At 34.5% G+C, this 19,621-nt stretch overlaps 1 protein-coding gene across 7 annotated transcripts in view; it reads right to left on the bottom strand.

Annotated features, from left to right (window-relative positions):
• The window catches only part of AKT3 (AKT serine/threonine kinase 3), a 365,144-nt gene that overhangs the window by 205,667 nt on the left and 139,856 nt on the right, over positions 1-19,621 (bottom strand). Inside the window, exon 1 of one of the 7 annotated variants that reach the window (XM_054501253.2) lies at positions 10,515-10,613. The exons of the other annotated variants lie outside the window; for them this stretch is intronic. The gene's annotated coding sequence lies outside the window, so the exon portion shown is untranslated. Of the gene's footprint in view, positions 1-10,514; positions 10,614-19,621 lie in introns of those variants that run through there. 7 annotated transcript variants of the gene reach the window in all.

The raw sequence follows: 19,621 nt of genomic DNA, 5'->3' as shown, positions 1-19,621 counted from the left end.
AGAAGTCAATCTTTTATTTTAAACACAGAATTTGCATCTAAGTTTACACATGATGCATCAAACCCAAATTGCATCGTACTTTTATGTTTATGGCCCATAGGTTTCAACTAATTTAAAACACAACCTGGTTATAATGGAAAGTCTTGTCAAAAAAGAAGCATTTATGATGTGCCAAGTATCCCAAAGAGATTGTTCAATGGACACCCACCAATATACATCCAAATAATAAATGTATCGTCAAGATAAACCTTCAGCAAGCACTGCAGTCACAACTGGTTAAGACTTCCAACCCAACCTCTTCCACTTTATATATATATATAATCTTCATGGGTGCTTCCACTTCTTTCTCACATTCTTTGGCTGGAAGCTATATCTATGTTAAAGTATGCTGTTATCAATACCAAAACAAATACATTTCCCAACAAGGATTCTGGTATACTGGCTTCCGGTAGTGAGGTGAATGGTGGACCCTCGAATGATGTATACACCCTAATCCCAGGAACCTGCGAATATTACCTTATGGTAAAAAAGAATGACTATTACCTTGTATGGCAACACATGTGATTAACAATTAAGGATTCTGAGAAGAGGGACTTTTCCCCTGGAGAATTATCTGGGTAAGCCCTAAATCCAATTACAAATGTCCTTTTAAGAGTAAACTGAACACACAGAGAAAAGGAAGGGGGAACATGGCCACAGAAGCAAAGATTGGAACTATGGGCCAAAAGCCAAGGAGCACCTAGAGCCACCAGAAGCAAGAAGAGACAACAAGTGGGTTCTCCCCTGGAGCCTTCTCAGGGAGTGTGAATCTGCTGACACCTTGATTTCTAACTTCTGGCCTCCAGAATTGTGGCAGAATAAATTTCTGTTGTTTTATGCCACCCACTTTTTATTAATTTGTGACAGCAGTCCTAGGAAATCCAGCTCCTGAACACTATGACCAATGGCTTGCTAACGGAGCCAAAAACTACTACTTACTCATTGAGTTCTTGGCATAGGACATGTACAGATTCAGTTAGTACCTTCTGAATGCAAAGAGGAAAATCCACATCACTACTGTAAATGGTAGAGAATCCTATTTGTGAATTATGAGGGTGGAAAAAACTGCTAGAATTCATGGTTTTACTTAGTCCTAATAACTTCAGATTCTGGACCTTTGCCACCTTTCTTACCTCACTTAATAACATTCCCTGTAGTTAAAACAAACGATCTCAATGGTTTTGAGTAAATTTTGGCCATAGAAAACATCCTGAATTTCCACAGCTGAGTAAAAATACTGCATTATTTTGGACCTCAGGCTTAGTCTTTTTTTTTTTTTTGAGACACAGTCTTGCTCTGTCGCCAGGCTAGAGTGCAGTGGTGCAATCTTGGCTCACTGCAACCTCTGCCTCCCAGGTTCAAGCGATTCTCCTGCCTCAGCCTCCCGAGTAGCTGGGATTACAGGTGCACACCACCACACCCACCCATTTTTTGTATTTTTAGTAGAGACGGGGTTTCACCATGTTGGCCAGGATGGTCTCGATCCCTTGACCTCATGATCCACCTGCCTTGGCATCCCAAAGTGGTGGGATTACAGGCGTGAGCTACCACGCCCGGCCAGGCTTAGTCTTTAATAACAACCTGAGATGGGACCTGGTATGAGTTTAGACTCATGCTCACTTTCCACCTAAAAGATCCGGATAGGATATTCAAATAAATCATCTTTATCACAGATTATATACTCTCAAACCAGAGCTCACCAAAAAGTTGACAGTGTTCACTTCCTACCATTCACCTGATAACAACAAACTGTATTTTTACTTAATAATCTTCAACCTAAATTAGTCCATATATAAAGATTTTATTTCATTATTCATCAACACTCTACTGAGAATCACATTTTGATTTTTTAAAAGCTTAAGTCATAAGTGTAAAAGCTGAAGTCGTAAGTGCCAAAGCAGAAGCTAGAAGTGTACGTCTCTGGACTAAACAGTGATTGATTAAAATGTGCAAATAGTCTTTCATCTAGAATAACTAAGGAATATGTAGATTTGTTCAGACATGCAAATGGAAAAGACCTTCAGAAATAATTCAGCCTTGTGACCTCACAAACAGATCATGTTGATGAATATCTGATCCTTTTTAAGGCTACATCGTGTTCCAGAACCTAGTTCTAATTCTAACTTCATGAAAGGTAGAAAGATGTGAGGTGAGCTGGGTACTGGTTGAGAATACTGCAGAAATACTCATCTCTACCTTCAACTGTCACAGACTATGCTAAAAACACAATCGGGCAGATTCACTGAGATGTAATTCAACAAATATAGATACAATCCAATTGAAAAGAAATCTATAAAACCATAGCACTGTTTTTCACAAATCCCATAAAATTCATTTGAAATTCATTTAGTTCATTTAGAATTCAATTAGAAACAACACAATCACCATTTTAAAAATATGCTTCTTACCTAAGATAAAATGCAAAAAAAAAAAAAAAGACCCTAATTATCAAGAGTTGCATAACAAACAAAAATTCTAATTTTCTGATACAGGTGCTAGCTTTTTAAGATACCAATGCTCACTCAAACTTGTTGTAACATAGGCTTCAAAGCTAATCACTGCATAAGGAAGATGGTGGGAGCATCCTCACAAGTATGTCAGGAATAGATGTTACTGTTTCATCATAAAGCTGAAACAAGTATAAGCTTAGCTTTCCTCAGAATGCTGTATTTTAAATATTTAATTTTCATGTTTAATCACAAGCAAAGTCACAAAGTTTTTACCATGTATGATTATTTGTCCTTATACATCTCTGAGGAAAAAAAATGTATAGATTACATCTATACTTAATGCATGTGTTAATGAAAAAATAGCCTCTTTCACAATCTTCATTATTTACAGAGGGAGAGAGCCATAGAATTTATGCAAAAAAAAAAAAAGAAGCTGGCCATACTGTCAATGTGAAAAGCATGTGGTCACATTTTCAGAACAAAAGAAATTTTAATGTAAACAAATGCTATGTTGTGTAACAAAAGGTACAACAAATTGTTGTGATCAATATGAGGTCAACAAACTTCTCAAATTAGCCTTCAGTTTCTTTCCCACTCAACCTCATCATTAAAATGCTCCAGGTAGAACAATGTAATGGTTAAGAGCAAGGACTCTGGAGTCACACAGCTTGGGTTTGAATCCTAATCACATCATTTATTAGATGCATGAACCTAACCTCTTTACATCTCAGGGTCCTCATCTGAAAAACAGAAATCATAGTTTTTATCCACCAAAGGGTTTTTGTAAGGACATAATGTAAAAAGCCCTTAGAACATTGCCTGGCATATTTCAAACATTTGATTTGGTTGCTATCAAGTGATACTAATACTAATACCACTTATGATAATATAATTTATAATCCAACTACAAACCACACATTAAATTTTCTACTAATCAGTATTGCACTTATTCAGAAGTATTTACATAAATGAGGTAACAATTAATTTTTTTAAGTCTCTTTGGCTAGTGTCAGGTATATAAAACATGTATCTTATGTAAAGAAATGAAGAGGTTATCCAACATCTAAACACAGTATTAATTTGATTAATACTTTTACTTCTTTTGGATATCAGAGGGGTAAACTAGTCTTCCAAAGAAAAGAGCAAAAGTCAGATTCTTCTGAATTTTTATAAATGATACACACAAATGTACAGTGCCATAAAAATATAAACATTTTATGAATTTTCAAAGAGCAGCTTTAAACCAAAAAAAAAGGCAGTTTTCAGTAAAAATAAATATACATGCTTTAAGAAACTATCTTTGGCAATACTCCTTAAATAGAAGTCTTCATGAGCCAATTTTTACCTGAGACAAAAACCAGATATAATGTTAATTTCAGCATAAAATCTATTTAATTTCATAATTCACAATGTAGTAAATATTTAGTTGCCTGTTGACAGACACCAAATTTTCACATATGAACTACCTAGAGAAGAATATGGCAAAATCTTTTCTACTAATGGATTTCATAAATAAATATTAGCACAAAAAATACTGTATAGTCCATAATTATGTGATACATCTTAAGTATCAGTAATCAATTATAGTTACTGAAGAAATGCATAACGATAAATATAATAAGACATCCGCAGTCTTTAAAATTACTGATTACAGTTTTATACAGAGGAGTACAATTAGTTCTGAGTGGAAGCCTATTCATGTCTCTTAGGGAGTCAAAGAAATGTGCTTCTCACTCAATTTATCATAACCATGTTTTATTGATGTCTTAAAAATAATTCCGGGCCAGGTGTGGTTGGCTCACTCCTGTAATCCCAGCACTTTGAGAGGCTGAGGCAGGCAGATCACTTGAGGCCCAGCCTGGCCAACATGGCAAGACCGTCTCTACTAAAAATATAAAAATTAGCCGGGCGCTGTGGCGGGCCCTAATAATCCCAGCTACTCGGGAGGCTGAGGCAAGAGAATTGCTTGAACCCGGGAAGCGGGAGGTGGCAGTGAGCTGAGATTGCGCCACTGCACTCCAATCTCAGCAACACAGCAAGACTCCGTCTCAAAAAAAAAAAAAAAATCCTGAAGAATTTTGTTTATATTATCTACATTGCAATAAACTAGCGTAAGTTTTCAACTGCACAGGGACAATATGAAATGTAACTTTTTAAAGTGATTTTGCATATTATAGGTACTTATTAAATATATATATTGATTAGATTTTCCAACTCCTAAAAACCTGAATTTTTAGGTTATCATTTATCTTTTATTGAGTCTTGAAACATGTTCTTTCCTTGCCCTCAGTCAACTTAAAAGTGTTAAATTCTATTCTGATGTCTATGCAATGTCTTTGACCACTTGTCATCAACCAGCTTTGGATGTGTGTTGATAGTCTGTGAAAATTGAGCAATGTCTAAGCATTATGAACTCCTGCCCAGCTCACTCATTTTAAGGTGCTGCTGCTCAAGAGCACCTAGATGAAAAAAGCCACTTGAAACATCTTTACTTAGATTTCAGAAAAATGGGCTAATAGTTATTCAATCAAAAATACTCGGTGAGTGTCAAAATATGTACAAGTACTAAGAAGGCAGCAATAAATGATACAAGCATAGTCCCAGCCCTCGTGGAGCTTTAATAAATGATACAAGCATAGTCCCAGCCCTCGTGGAGCTTTAAGTCTAGTAGGCAGCTGTGAGAGGTGGAGAAGAAAAGGGGATGAGTTGACTAATTAAAATTTTAAGTGAAAATTTCTCCCATTTCTTTAACCATTCTTAGTGATCCAGAGTGTCATACTGGTGATGGCAATAGCCCCTATTCCTTGGCATTTCTAAATAGCATCTCATGTGGCTTCAGAAAAAGGTAGTCGATGATATTTGTTGGTTTGACGTATAACTGTGGGGAAGGGACTGGGAAGAATATCAACATAGGATTCTTCGATTTGCTGCTATGTTGATTCCAAGATGAGGCACTGTACCCATTCCTCCTTGAAGCCTCACGATAATACAAGCAAAAGCATGGCAATAGGCTTACGATGCTTTTCATCTAGAATAATAAATAACACATCTTTACATTTCAGGTTTTAAGATATTGCCCATTCTTGTCTTTCTCACTGATTTCTGCATAATACTGATTAATAAGGTCAGATTTTTAAACACCTGAATTTCTCTTTACGGTTATTTCACCCGGTAAACTCTGGGTCATAGAGATGTTTGTCTGCTCTTGGACTGGTCAATGTTGCCACTGCAGCTGGCCACATGGAAGGTGTTTACAATTTTCGTGATTTTGTGTTGTGCTTCCGAGATGGCTTAAAGGCTTTCCAGATGTACCCACATTCCTCTGCTTTGCCACATATGTTCCTTCATGATTATTTTGAAAAGTATATTATAGTCAAGAAACTCTCATTCTAATGCATAATGCATGAACTTGTCATTTTTACATTAAGTATAGTTTTCACTTGATCTTAGCCAAAAGTCCGAGAAGCAATATTGTGAAGTACAGTTTTCATATCGGCTTCCTAAAGAAAGCTGGGGTCCATGTTTTGCTTTGAAGCTGATGAGATGACGAGAAAAATACCTATGCATTGAATACCAACCACAAGATGTTAGAATGCCAACTTCTCTAAGATCTCAGTATGGCTGGTTTGTTAGTACTTTTATCTGCTTTACAATTTTCTTTTGTTTTCCAGAAAACTGCATAATTACCATCTACCCTTAAGTATCCTGGTATTTGTTTCATGATATTCGGTAAATTGATTAATCAAATCCTTGTTCTACTTGTTTTTAGGAAACATTACATTTTTAACCAAAGCAATGCTTTTAAATTATTCTCTTAAACACAATAACATCTTAATAGAGTTATAGTACCCAGTTTTACTCTAAGAGAAAAGCAAGGTGAGTAAGGAAGGCACAGGGGCATTGGGTGGAGACACAGAGAACAAAGCATCTACACAGACTAGCCAACAGAAAGCATCCTGGCAATTTAATGAAGAATAAACCGTGACTTTAGTTTACATAGCAGTAGATATGTTGTGGAGAATTACTCAATCTGTACGCAGCCTCCTGCTGGAGGTTAAGTGTGAGCTAAGTTATTATTTTTCTTACATTTGCGCGCTTGTAGGCTGTGAAAGCAGAGCTTTCTTTTTAAAAATCTGTTTTCTGCATTAGAGCAAAGTTTCCAGTTCCACACACCGGATTTAACACAAAGTCATTCTTGCACCATTTTCAAAAAGTATAGTCATAGAATTTTAAAGTATTATAAATATAGACCAATTTAAAAAAGATAATTTCATCAGAAACTTTAAAACTTCCTTATTGTAAATATTTCCCATTTTACCACCTTATATTATCTAAACATAATATCATACGTAGTATATACACTGCAGTAAATAACCTTAATGAATACCAAATATGGAAGCAGTGAGTCCATAATGCAAGAAACTACCACAGAGGTGAGCAATAACCATTAATTCAATGACTAAATAAACCTACCACCATTTGAAATAAAGACTATACTCCTGTCAGAAAAGCTCTCTCAAACAGAGAAGTCTCTCTATAACACAACCTCGTATGGTTCAATCCACTTTTCTGTTAGAACATGCCTGATGGATATGACAAATAACAATAATGGTGCCTCACTACAGCAGTAATTGGGAGTTTGCAGAGAAGGCAGGCTGTAGTGCTTGCTCATCAGGAGGTGGCCTGTGCCATCTGAAAAAACTCTCAGGTGGTTCAACCCACCCATCCCACTCCTATACTAACATCAATGCTCTACAGAATAAAAACTAATAGGACTTTATTAGACTCTTACCAATCAGTTTTTCCTCTAATAAAAATCTGTAGTATGGACCCTAAAATGGCACTGCATCAAACCGAGAGCTCCACTATTCTGAGGATGAATCCATGCCCTTCATAACTCCTCTCTTCCCTGCTTTGTTTTCCTTAGACAATGTACTGATTGAGACTTGTACCACAGCATGTTAAGTGGTGAAAGGAAGAAGAGGTAAGAACAAGGAAGAAAAGGAAACATGAATGTCCTCAGCCAGGCACTGTGCTCAGGCTTCACTTACAGAGCCCTCTTCACAGCAACACTGAGACTGGTGCTACAGTATTCTCACTTTTCACAGAGAGCCATGCTGAGGCTCTGAGACACTGGGACAAGCTAGTAAAGGACAGAGTTAAGATTCAAAGAGTGGTTGGGAGAGCACACTCTCAAGCTGGACTGCCTGGGTTCAAATGCCAGTTCTGTCACTCACTAGCTGTGTGAGAGACAGTGAATGCTGTTTAATCTCTCTGGGTCTCAGCTTCCTCTTCTGGAAAATGGGGACAATAATAATGGAGAAATAAATTAAAGTTTGTAAAGCATGTAGAACAACATCTAGCTCACAGCAAGCATTATGTAAGCATTTGTTAACTGAATAAAACATCTCAGAGTAAGGCTAAGGAAACCAATCAAAGGAGATTTAGTGAGTACCTAATATGTACAATATGTTAGACTACACAAAAGTAACTAGAGTGCTTAAAATAAAATGGAATTTATTTAATTTGTCTAGACTATCACTATTGCACATTAGCTGAGCAAAGGAGGTATTGATTTTTTGTGGATAAAATTTATATTTTTGTTATTCACTTTGCTTATGTCCTGTCTTCATCCCTCATTATTACTAAGAATAATGAACTGAGTGTCGCTTATGTTTAACTCATTGAAATCTCTAGTGAAAAACTGACAATACCAACTGTCACAGAAATCATCTTTCTTAACTCAATAACAAGCAACTATAGGGCAAAAAAATCAAAAGCGTTCCACTGAATTTACTACTAAACATTGCAATGTTTCTTTCAAATTATAAGAAAGTTACTCCATACAAAAAGAAAAAAGGACACACCTCATTACTCTGGTTTTAAATTTTAGATTCAGAAGGTACATGTGCAGATCTGTTACATGGATATACAGCATGATGCTGAACACCTCATTATTTTGACATCAGGCCTTCCCCACTCTTCCTTTCTTATTACAAAAATTAATCATCATTTAATCCCCAGTATTCTGAATTCAAAGAAGTGTTAAGCCATACATCAATATTAGGTCTTTACCTCTACTTTAAAAATGTATGCTTTTATAAGTGCACAGGAATAACAGTATATTTCAACTTCTAGTATATTTATATATAGCCATTGCATATACAGCAAAGTAAATTACTCTTGATTCATATTATATTTGAAAGATGTGATTATGCTTAAGTTTTTAAAACTGAAGGGAATCTATGCTTCCATTTTAATGAATACTGCTCTATATTCAAAAGTGTGGCTTCGAATAATTTTGAATACTAGAATATCTGCTATCAAAGACACAAAAAGTAAAACGCACCCGCCAAGTAAAATCATCTTAACTTTTCCAGGTAATTTTCTTATACTCTCTATGAACCCATCTAATTTGACAATTTATGGCCAGTCATGTTAACATTTTCTTAGAATAGAACTGAATATGTTTAAATAACATCGTCGAATTGAAGGGCACAGATATATCTAACATTTTAAAAGAACACAACAAATCAAAGAAATGCAACCACAAATCAAACACTATTCAATTACTCAAATAAATAGAGTACTCCCCAAAGAAAGCTTATAGATAATATAAATAGAAAAGCTGCTTCTCAATGTTAAAAATGAATTTACTTACCTTGGCCCTCTGAGGGCAGTATTACCTAACACATAGAAATTTCAGAAAACAATCTTTACCTATCATTCTAATAAAAACAAATTTTTTAAATGAAATGGGCATATTTGCTCATTATACATACATATTTCTTTCTTCATCATTATCTGCACCTCAATAAGCATAATAATGCTGTTTTCAAATGTTTCCAGCGACTTTGAAAGGAAAGATTTTCTTAAAACCAAGGCATCAGGAAGGAAAATGCATGGAATCATCAGTATCATTGAAGTCATCCAAAATACAATAAAACAAAAAAGTATATAAGAATTTTACATTGCATAAATAGTCTAAGTTCCTATTTTGCTCTCTGTAGAATAATTTGTTTTTAAAAACTGCAGGACATCAAAATATACAATCTTTCAGTAAAGACAAAGTAATTTGAGGAGGATAACAATTCAGTTCCAAAGTGTCTTCTTAAAAGCAGCCAATACCAATACACTCATTTGTTAGAAATCACTCATTTATTAATGAAATATAATGCAAATGACAAATTGGCAATGTGGAGTTGAAGCACCCACTGAGTTTTCATAACTGATTCTTACACTAAGAATCTTTACGTAGCATAAGGATTATCCATTCTAGAAACTAAGTCAATCAACGTACACTGGGTGTTTTATTCCTTTTGCTATTTCACAGAAAGGAAAAGTTTTCTAGCATTCACTTATCAAAGTTTTTTTTTTATATACAAAACACTGAGTAACTAACCCTATATAATCCAGTGGCATGATAGACCTTTAATTTAAGAATATAAAAAGTGCTAATCTTTATGTCAGAGTTTTACATATAAGTTAATTAGTAACTATCCAACTTTCCAGGTCCCACCACTTCTCCCACATAGAAAAAAAAAAACAAAACCTAGCATTAACAGAAAAAAAAAAAAAGAGCTTCTATTGAAGGAAGATAAAAATTATTACAAGCAGGTAAACAGCAAATTTACTTTCACACAGCAAGATCTCAGGTGGATGACACTGATTGCCATTTAGCAAAAATGTGTTTTATTTATTTTGTATTTACTTTTTCAAAAAAGTCCTTGCTTCTATAATTCAAAGTATAGTAGTTCTCCACTCAGGAACTATGCCATTATTTAGCATAACTTTGAATAAATTAGATTTTTTAAATTTGAACTACTAAACAGTTTTGTTCTTTTTAAAGTATATAATATCATGGATATTTTAAGATCAAAAAATTTTAAATTATATTTAAAATCCTTCTTTACTAAAACAGAAGGTAAAAGGAACTAGCTTAACAGTTGAACATACTACAAATTCAGGGAAGGGAAAGAAGGTCATTTGATAAAATTCTTTTCTATAATAAATATATATACTTACGTTTAAATATCTCTTCAAAAAGATGCCAGGAAACAACAACTGCTGTTCTATGCGTTCTTGCTTAGAAGTATAAAATTATGAACTTTGATGCTGTGTTCCAGTCTCAAGCAAATAAGTGACTTGCTTGGCCAAAAAAAATAGACAAACTTCACGATTTATGCTTTTCCTGCCTTTGTATCTTAATCATCTTCTGTTCTAAAAAGTGCTACCACGTTTACCCACATCTTTAATCAGATTTTTTTGAACTAAAACACATTAAAAAATTTAAGCCAAAACATTTAGCAAGATGCCTTAAAGAATATGTCAGACAGTGAAATACTCTGTTTCCAACATACTGGCCAATATTTTTAAAAATTACTATTCATGCAGTATTTTGATAAGGCACAATTGAAATATACATTAAAGCTAGAAGTTTCTGAAGTTTTCTGAATTATCCTGAAAATATATCAAGTATGGTTTCATTTACTTGTGAAAATGTCCTCACAGTTTCATCCTCATTTGTGATATATTTCATAGGCTATGGATATTTCCACATCTTTGGTACTATAACTTGTTTTTTATAAAAAACAACAAAAATTATTTGTTTATAAATTTAGACTGTAACACTTAACTATCTGTCTAGAAATACTGGCATCCATCACCATGTGCCATTAAACATTAAAATATCCTTATATGAAGCTACTAGCACTCCATTCAAAAGTGAGGGTTATTTTTCTAGTGTAACCAATTTATTCTTTTAAACCAAAATAGAAGTTCTTAGTCACTATACCCTGTCCTATGAAAGACTCTTAAATACTAAATTAGGTGGCTCTCCCAGGTACAACATCCCTTGACTCATCATCCAAAATTATTCAGTAATATTTACTAGCGTGGAATGCCGGACGAAAACAATTTGAAAAGAAAAATGTAAAGAACCACCACCTACATCTGTATGGGAATTAATCACACTCTTGAGTTTACTGACTTCCTCATGTCGACCAAGCCATATCCTCTTTACTTCTCTAAGAAAACACTTCTGCTTATCTCAGCACTTTCATCCCTATGTGAGCTTGATTAGTTTCTTCATCTGCAAAATAAAGAGTTGTGACAATCAAATAATGCTTTAAACCTCCAGGAGGAGAAGAAATATTATTTTTAGCTATGTGTTCCAAAGTCTCATTTTAAAGATAATAACCCAAATACAGCTTATGTATTGGCCGTAGCAGAGAAAAGTTCAGCTCCAAAATAAGTTGAGGTTACTTTTTTAAGTATGAAAAATAATTTTGTATAACAAAATGTGAAATCAGCTGGCCAGGCACAGTGGCTCACGCCTGTAATCCCAGCACTTTGGAAGGCCAAGGCGGGTGGTTCACAAGGTCAGGAGTTACAGACAAGCCTCGCCAACAAAGTGAAACCCCGTCTCTACTAAAAATACAAAAATTAGCCAGGTGTGGTGGCACGTGCCTGTAGTCCCAGCTACTCGGGAGGCTGAGGCAGGAGAATCGCTTGAACCCCTTGAACCCAGGAGGTGGAGGTTGCAGGGAGCTCAGACCATGCCATTGCACTCCAGCCTGGGTGATGGAGTGAGACTCCATCTCAAAAACAAACAAACAAAAGAACAAAATTTGAAATCATCATCACTAAATAACCACTAATATCATATATCCAAAATACTTTTATCCAACTGTTCTCTTTATATTTTCTTTAAATAATTTATTTCCCTCCATATTTATAAAACAATCATAAATTCCTAAATAAACATAAGGTTCCAAGAAACAACCTTCTATCTGTGACTATTCTCTCAAACAGCCTCTATAGCTTGGTATTCTTATTTTATAATAGTCAGAGCATTATATAAGTACTCCAATTGTAATAGCTACAGAGCTCTAGACTTGCACACAACACCTAATAAAAATACTAACAGCTACTACTGAATTCATTCAAGACATTCTAAATATATTATCTCATTTTGTCTTCACAAGATCCTTGAATAGCAAGTATTGTTTCCTTCTTTCAAAAGATGAAGAAATTCACATTTAAATAGTTTAAGTGACTATGAGTAAATTCACTCATCTAAGTTAAGTGATATTTAAATCTGGTCTTTGTAACTTCAAAGACATTCTGCCTCTAATATTTCAATCACCTTAATATGTATACTTGCCTGTACTACTAAAATTTAGCAAATGGCTCTGAAAGAATTAGAAGTAACATATGATTAATAAAGCATAGACCCGAAAGTTTGCTTGTGTATAAAAGTTGGTACAAGCTTGCTTTTCCCAGTCACTCATTAATATCCTGGCCACTGACAAACCATACTCTCTCACTTTAATAACAAACACCTTCTACTTAAAAAATGGCATACTGCTCGCCTCCAAACTTGGTAGGGATATTAGGATTGACTATGAAACTATAAATACATGGACATAATCCTACACACAAATATGGATATATTCATGGCCACCTATATAAAAGAAATAAAGACATGAGACAAAGGAAAAGTCAAGGTGGCTGATGATTTTCTATGCCTTTTCAGCAAACACGGATTAGAGTCACTTGAGTAAAAATTGACGGTGAGAGAGAAAGTTTTTCTAGATAGAACTGACCTCTATTTCTTTATGAAAAGCAGAAAATAACAGATAACCTTCCTTTAATCCTTTCAGAAAGACATTACTCTGGACACAAAGCTCTGTCAGTACATTGGCCTTTCAACCATGCTTTAGGCAATTTCTGCTTGATAATTATGCAACAAAACCTTAAATGTTTTAGGAAGGCATGAGTTCCAAAAGTCAAAATAAGCACTTTTTAATTCTCCACACATATTTTTTTTTGAAATATAAGTCCACATTGGGTGGAAAAAAGAAAAAAGGAGAAAAGTCAGAGCTTCTCTTTTTTGTTTTCTAGTTATTCCATTCATATTGATTGGTTCTGAAATGTTACAAAAATTTTTGGTGTTCTAGAAAATAAGTAATATGGAAAAATTTTACCTAGGGTCACTGTTTCAATTATTTAAGGTGAAAGTAATAAACCAGACATTTAAGTAAACATACTCACTTCCATCTAAATATAAATGTTATCACAGCATTTGAAAACATTCCAGATATATCAAATCTCTAACACCTAATGACAAGAATATACCAGAAGGAAATATACGACCAACTCATTAATGCTTGATAAAAATGCATGCTTGTCATTTATAGAATCCATGACAACCACAAGAAAAAGAGTACATACTCATCAAAAAGGCCAGGTTACTATATAACTTTGTTTCACAACAAAGGACATTTAAGTTCAAAGTATTATGGAATTACTTACAAAATAAACTGCGTACTTCTCTACCTCACCCCTAGTGGTAGGCTATAAAACAAATCGATTCAGTTTAAAATAGTTTATGTGCTGACTAGTGTTAAAACCTTCATGTATGCATTAAGATCATACCAAATCACCTGACTGATTCCTTAATCAAAAGCTCTTCTTGTCAGTTAGCAGTACACACCTAACATTAGCCAAACAGGTTATCTACCATCAACACGGAGCAATAAGAAAGTTTGTATTGCCATTTAAAGAAGTTGCTTTCTAAAACTAGACATGAATAAGGGAGAGAAGAGGAAGTATTAAACCCCTAAACTAATTAACGAAATAAGGGAGGGGGGATGCAGGAAAACAATGATAATTAGTATGTACCCTTGGTTAACCAAATCCACACATACATTCATTCTGTATATGCACAAACATCAGCAGCATCATAAACCGTCTCAAGTTCTAGCCATTATTCAGTTCGACATCTGCACATGTTTATGCGTCTCTCCAAACAACCTCTTGAACACCCTGCTGGAGCTGTCATTTTTTTCTTCTCCCTATCTGGCAGATGGCAAGTCAACAATCGGCATCAACAGCAGCCGAATATCTCCCCCTCCATCCTACCCCCCTAAACAGACACAATAATAACTTCTTTGTGCTTCCCTACAATGCAGCTGCTTAAACCATTTCGCTACAAGGCTGCTTTGCCTTAATAAAAAAAAAAAAAAAAAAAAAAAAAAAAAATTCCCTTCTGTCAAGTCTAAAAAGCAGCATAATGTTAAGCAAGCTAAAGCCACAGCACAGCTGCAAACGGGCAGACACATTGACAGCTCCTCCCTTAACAAAGCCCTGTGAATTGAAGGGGGTTCATCTGAGGCTCACACAGTAATTAGTATAAAAAAGTCCGACAGCCTCTATTATGCTAAGGGAAAAAAAAACTGGACAGAACTGGGCTGCTGTTTTGCGTCAAGAGTTCTGCTGCAGAGTAGATAAATCATGTTGGGTTTTTTCCTCTCTTTTTAAAGACAGTAATAAGGAGGATGAGAGAAGCTAATTTGAAAACTTGGACACAGTAATTGTACCATATGGTGAGCATTTATCCTTTCTGAAATGCACGCTAACAGTCACTTACATGCACACTGCTTTGTTTTACAGTTGTTATTCTCTCTACCATATTCATAAAATGGATTTGAATATCTGATACTCAAGAGAAGTTGTGTGTAATTAGCAACAGAACTGCCTAGGTTTAATTTATTGGCCTTGCACTGCAATCTAGTAAAATGCAAAACAAAATTAAACAATGTGTCCACTTTGTAAAAATATTTTTTCTTTAACATAACAAAAAACTAATGAATACAGGTTCATTGGAGTGTTTCTAAGGTACAGTATATTTTGAAAATTCCAACAGAATAAACTACAGCTGTTGATAAGATTTCTGATATGTCACCATAAGAATAATTTTTCAGAAAGATCACCTGGTTTAATTTTGTATTTCACTGAAGCAGATGTAACTCTTCCTCACACACATCAGTAAACCTAGATACAAGAGAATTTCCTTGCATATGTCCTAAAAATTTTAGGAAAAGAAATTCTGTCATTTATTAAATAGTTATTAAGTACTATGTGCCAAGCACCTAGCTGGCATGGGGAGGAGAATATAGAAAAGCTTTCACGTTTTTTTAAAATCTAAACATAAATTGACTTATTTTGTCTACTTCAAAATTCTATAAAAATCTGTCTACTATTTGAAGAAAGACTTTAATAACACTAGTAGTACACTGGTTATCATGGCACAATATATATCAAAATATATAGGGAACAAGATTAGTTTAATCAGAAGTAAATTCACTGTAATGACATCTGTGTGCCCCTTTTAGGTAAAATATTCTGTGTTTACTCAATATAAACTATGTTCTAAAACTGACATACTCAACTGAACTCATATGAATCCTTTAAATTTCAAGTGGAGTAAAATCACTGGTTTGAATTTCTACAGCATCCATTTGACCACAAGTATCCTTCTGATCAATATTTTGGGGACATGAAAAAGCAGAATATTTTAAGGTATTGTTAGCTCAAGACAGAACTAAGAGTCCCTACTAAAGCTTGAAGTAATCTGTCTTTAGAAGAAAGACTGTGACTCTACCCAGGAAATTGGGCGTAATTAAATTAAGAAGGAATGGCTTCATCCAAAAAGTACCACTAATAATTTTCTATAATAAATCTCCATTTTGGCTTAACAGAAATAAACTTTGTCACCCACTACTAGTATAGTGGCTTCCCTTTATGCTACTGGTATTGGGCCATATGACCAATTTACACCTTGGATAAAAATATTCACTTTTGTATACTGCTTTACAGTTTACTAAATATTTTTAAATATTAACATGGGTCTTAAAAGTTCATTATACTGGGCTGACTTTGGTTTTGACATAGACAGATGTTTTGATTGAGAAATATGTGACCAACAACAGAAGTCTGATTCTGTATACTTTCAAACTGGGTGAATCCTACTGTATTAACAATGTCATGATACTATCTGGTGTTAAACAAAAAATGGGATCATTCTCTACAAAGTGGGGGGAGATCATTCTTTTTCTAAAAATTTGCAGAAAAACATTACATAATAACTCTTCTTGTTAAATAAATGAGGGAAAGAAAAAAGTATTTTTAGAAGAGAAAATTTTCATTATTTTGAAAACAGGTTCAAAGGTGTTACCAAATGACTTATCTTTTTATCACATATGAATAAAAAGCCATTCTTAGTGGAGAAAAAAAAAATTGTTTCCATTTAGGAAAATCAAGTTGAGGGATATGTCTGTAAGCTGAATACTCCATTTAGTGATAATACTTAGGGTAAATGGGATGTGAATATAAGATCTGAAAATTTAACAGAATAATGATGACTTTGTCCAGGAAAGGTGTTGTTACAGCATTTGATCAAAAGTTTTTCTTCGTTAATCTGTCAACAATTTCTGAACTACCTGAAACCATTTTGATTATATCAATGACAACACTGCAGAAAAATCTGTCTGTAAGGAAAAATTAAGACTGTTTTAAAAGCTTCTAATAAGAAATATTTGCCAAGAATACATGATTTTTAAGAAGAACCCTTCTTCATATAATCACAATTCTGATATCCTTTACCTAAAGGGGAATAGGGATAATTAAATTAGAACAAAGCTGTAAGAAAATGTTCATAAATAAGAATTACAGAACCAAATGATCCTAGTGGGTCTGGTAAACATTCTCATTTTTATTTACCTACGCTGCATCTTTTAAGAGCTCATATCTGCCACAAAAGTAACAAGTTGCTGTTTTCTTATTAAATGTGAATAATTTCTCATAAGGTCTAGCAGGTACCAAATACAATTTAATTTATAATGTATGGGGTATTATTAAATACTTGCAAATATTAAGCCAAAGACTGACATACCACTAAGAAAATAATGCAGTGGTCTATTGATACACTAACAATGATGGCAAAACCTAATCCAAGACTTTGGGATGCAAAAAACCTAACATATGCGTATGGACTTCCTCAGCAGAAATTCAAGTAATGCATAGTTTAAAACAAACTCTTCATTTCTATAATAAACACAAATCAAGCAATGAGAATACCTAACATAGAATTTTAAATTCAGAAAGACAAGAAATTAAAAATGATTACTTCATATTTTATAATGATGATGTGGAAAAAGGAATGAAAAGAGGAGAGGTCATGTCTAGAATACTATTCAGAAGTAGGCCTCAGCCAAATATTTACCCCTGATACTTGTCTTTAACCTTAGTGCTCTATTAGAGCTCTTTCAGTTACAAGGAACAAAGATCCACTGAAGCTAATACAAGTAAAAATGGGTCATTCTAATAATACTAACACTTCATCCAAAGAATATAGGTAGCCCTTTTGCAAGTAAGATCTGGAAGGTGATTAAATCACTTTGTTTTATCTTCTTCAGGGATTGTGTCAAGTCTGGCTTCCGTCTCTGGTCTCTCTCCCATTCCCCTCCCAGGCCTGGATGGATCTCAGTCTGTCTGCTCCATCTTCCACACTCTACCCACCAGCTCCTTAGCTCACTCAGAAGTTTTTTTCCTTCATAAACTCAGCTTGCTGCTACCTCTTACAGGCAATGCTACCGATGACACATAATACATTAAAGAATGTGGTTTAGTGTTACTTTAGAAATGTTTAAGTAACTTCCATATAATTTCAATTTGTATTAAAGTCTTTTAGTTACTATTATTGTATACTAGGTAATTGAAATGTCTTCCCAAGAGTCATACCCAGTGGCTTTTAAATTGTGGGTCAAGATTTTTAATTTTCAAGGACTAGGTAGTATCAAAAATACTGGAAGCACTGGCAGACTTCACCTGATAAACAGGCTGGGTTCCAATGGTCATTGTCAGAGATTTCAAATTTAGTTTATCATTTTAAAAAATTATTAATACAAATGGTAACTAGTTCCCACATGTCATTAGTTAAAAAAGCACTGTATATCTAAATACTACTTGCTACTTTAATATTTGCTTTCATTCTCCTTACTTCATATGAGAGAGACAAGTCAGATATTAATATTATCATCAGTATTCTATGCTCAAGAGTTTCAAAGCTATAAGCACCTGATTAAAGAATGAGACATTGAGCACCCTATCATTGGACGGCCACATATCAAAGATGTTATTAAAGCAATTTGAGTTCTGAGTTAAAGGTGGCATCAAACTGCCCCATAGGTTACTTTCAACACCAAGATTCTAGTATATTGGTGATTTTACAGATTAGGGAACCAAGATTTCAAGTGAAGACACATGTTATTGAACTAGTTCTTTTGACTTCAAGTCCAGCTAATTTCGATCATAAAACATACATTCTACATTATACTTGTAAGAAATCCTGGAATCTCAAATCCCTTTTAATAGGACTTTTATTTTTAAAATAAATTATAAGTTAGAATCCAGTTATGCTGAATATGCAACATTTCTATGATTACACCCATTAAAGTATGCAAATAAGAGTAAGGTCAAAGAAGAGAGCTACATTCATTTTACATTGGATGCTATGCATAAGAAAACAGAGGACCTTTCCTCTTCAATTAGAGGTAGCAATTGCTTCTAAAACACCACCCAAGGCTCAGTTGAGGTGGTCTCTTACCATTTGTTTAGAAGGGAATCTGATCTGTAGCTGAAGCAATTATGAACAGGAGGTAAGAAAATCCCCATGTCTTATAACCATTTCCAACATACACACAACTGGGGACATGGGTGTCCACAAGTCAATGATTGTATGCATTCTCTGTATTGTTATTTACATAGGAGATGAAAATTGGAAACATCAAGTGAGTCATGTAGTGTATTTTTAATTTATAATTATTAAATCTTCACTTTAAAGCTTTCTTTAAAAAAAAAGCTATCTAAAGCCACAAACATTTTACCTATCTAATGTTTTTTTTTTTTTTTTTTTTTTTTTTCAGAGTCTTGCTCTGTCGCCCAGGCTGGAGTGCAGTGGCATGACCTTGGCTCACTGCGATCTCTGCCTTCTGGATTCAAGTGATTCTCCTGCCTCAGCCTCCCGAGGCTGCTACCCTTATAGCTGGGATTACAGGCCCTCACCACCACGCCCGGATAATTTTTTTTTTCGTATTTTTTTTAGTAGAGACGGGGTTTCACCATGTTAGCCAGGATGGTCTCGATCTCCTGACCTCGTGATCTGCCCGCCTCGGCCTCCCAAAGTGCTGGGATTACAGGCATGAGCCACCACGCCCAGCCTCAGCTTCAATTATGAAGAGTAAACGCTAGCAAAATGAATTGATGAATTTTTTCTTTTTAAATATTCT

This window comes from Pongo pygmaeus, chromosome 1 (assembly GCF_028885625.2).
Source record: "Pongo pygmaeus isolate AG05252 chromosome 1, NHGRI_mPonPyg2-v2.0_pri, whole genome shotgun sequence".
Lineage (NCBI taxonomy): Eukaryota > Metazoa > Chordata > Mammalia > Primates > Hominidae > Pongo > Pongo pygmaeus.
The sequence above is the reverse complement of the archived record's forward strand: the minus strand, read 5'-3'. Positions and strand labels throughout refer to the sequence as shown.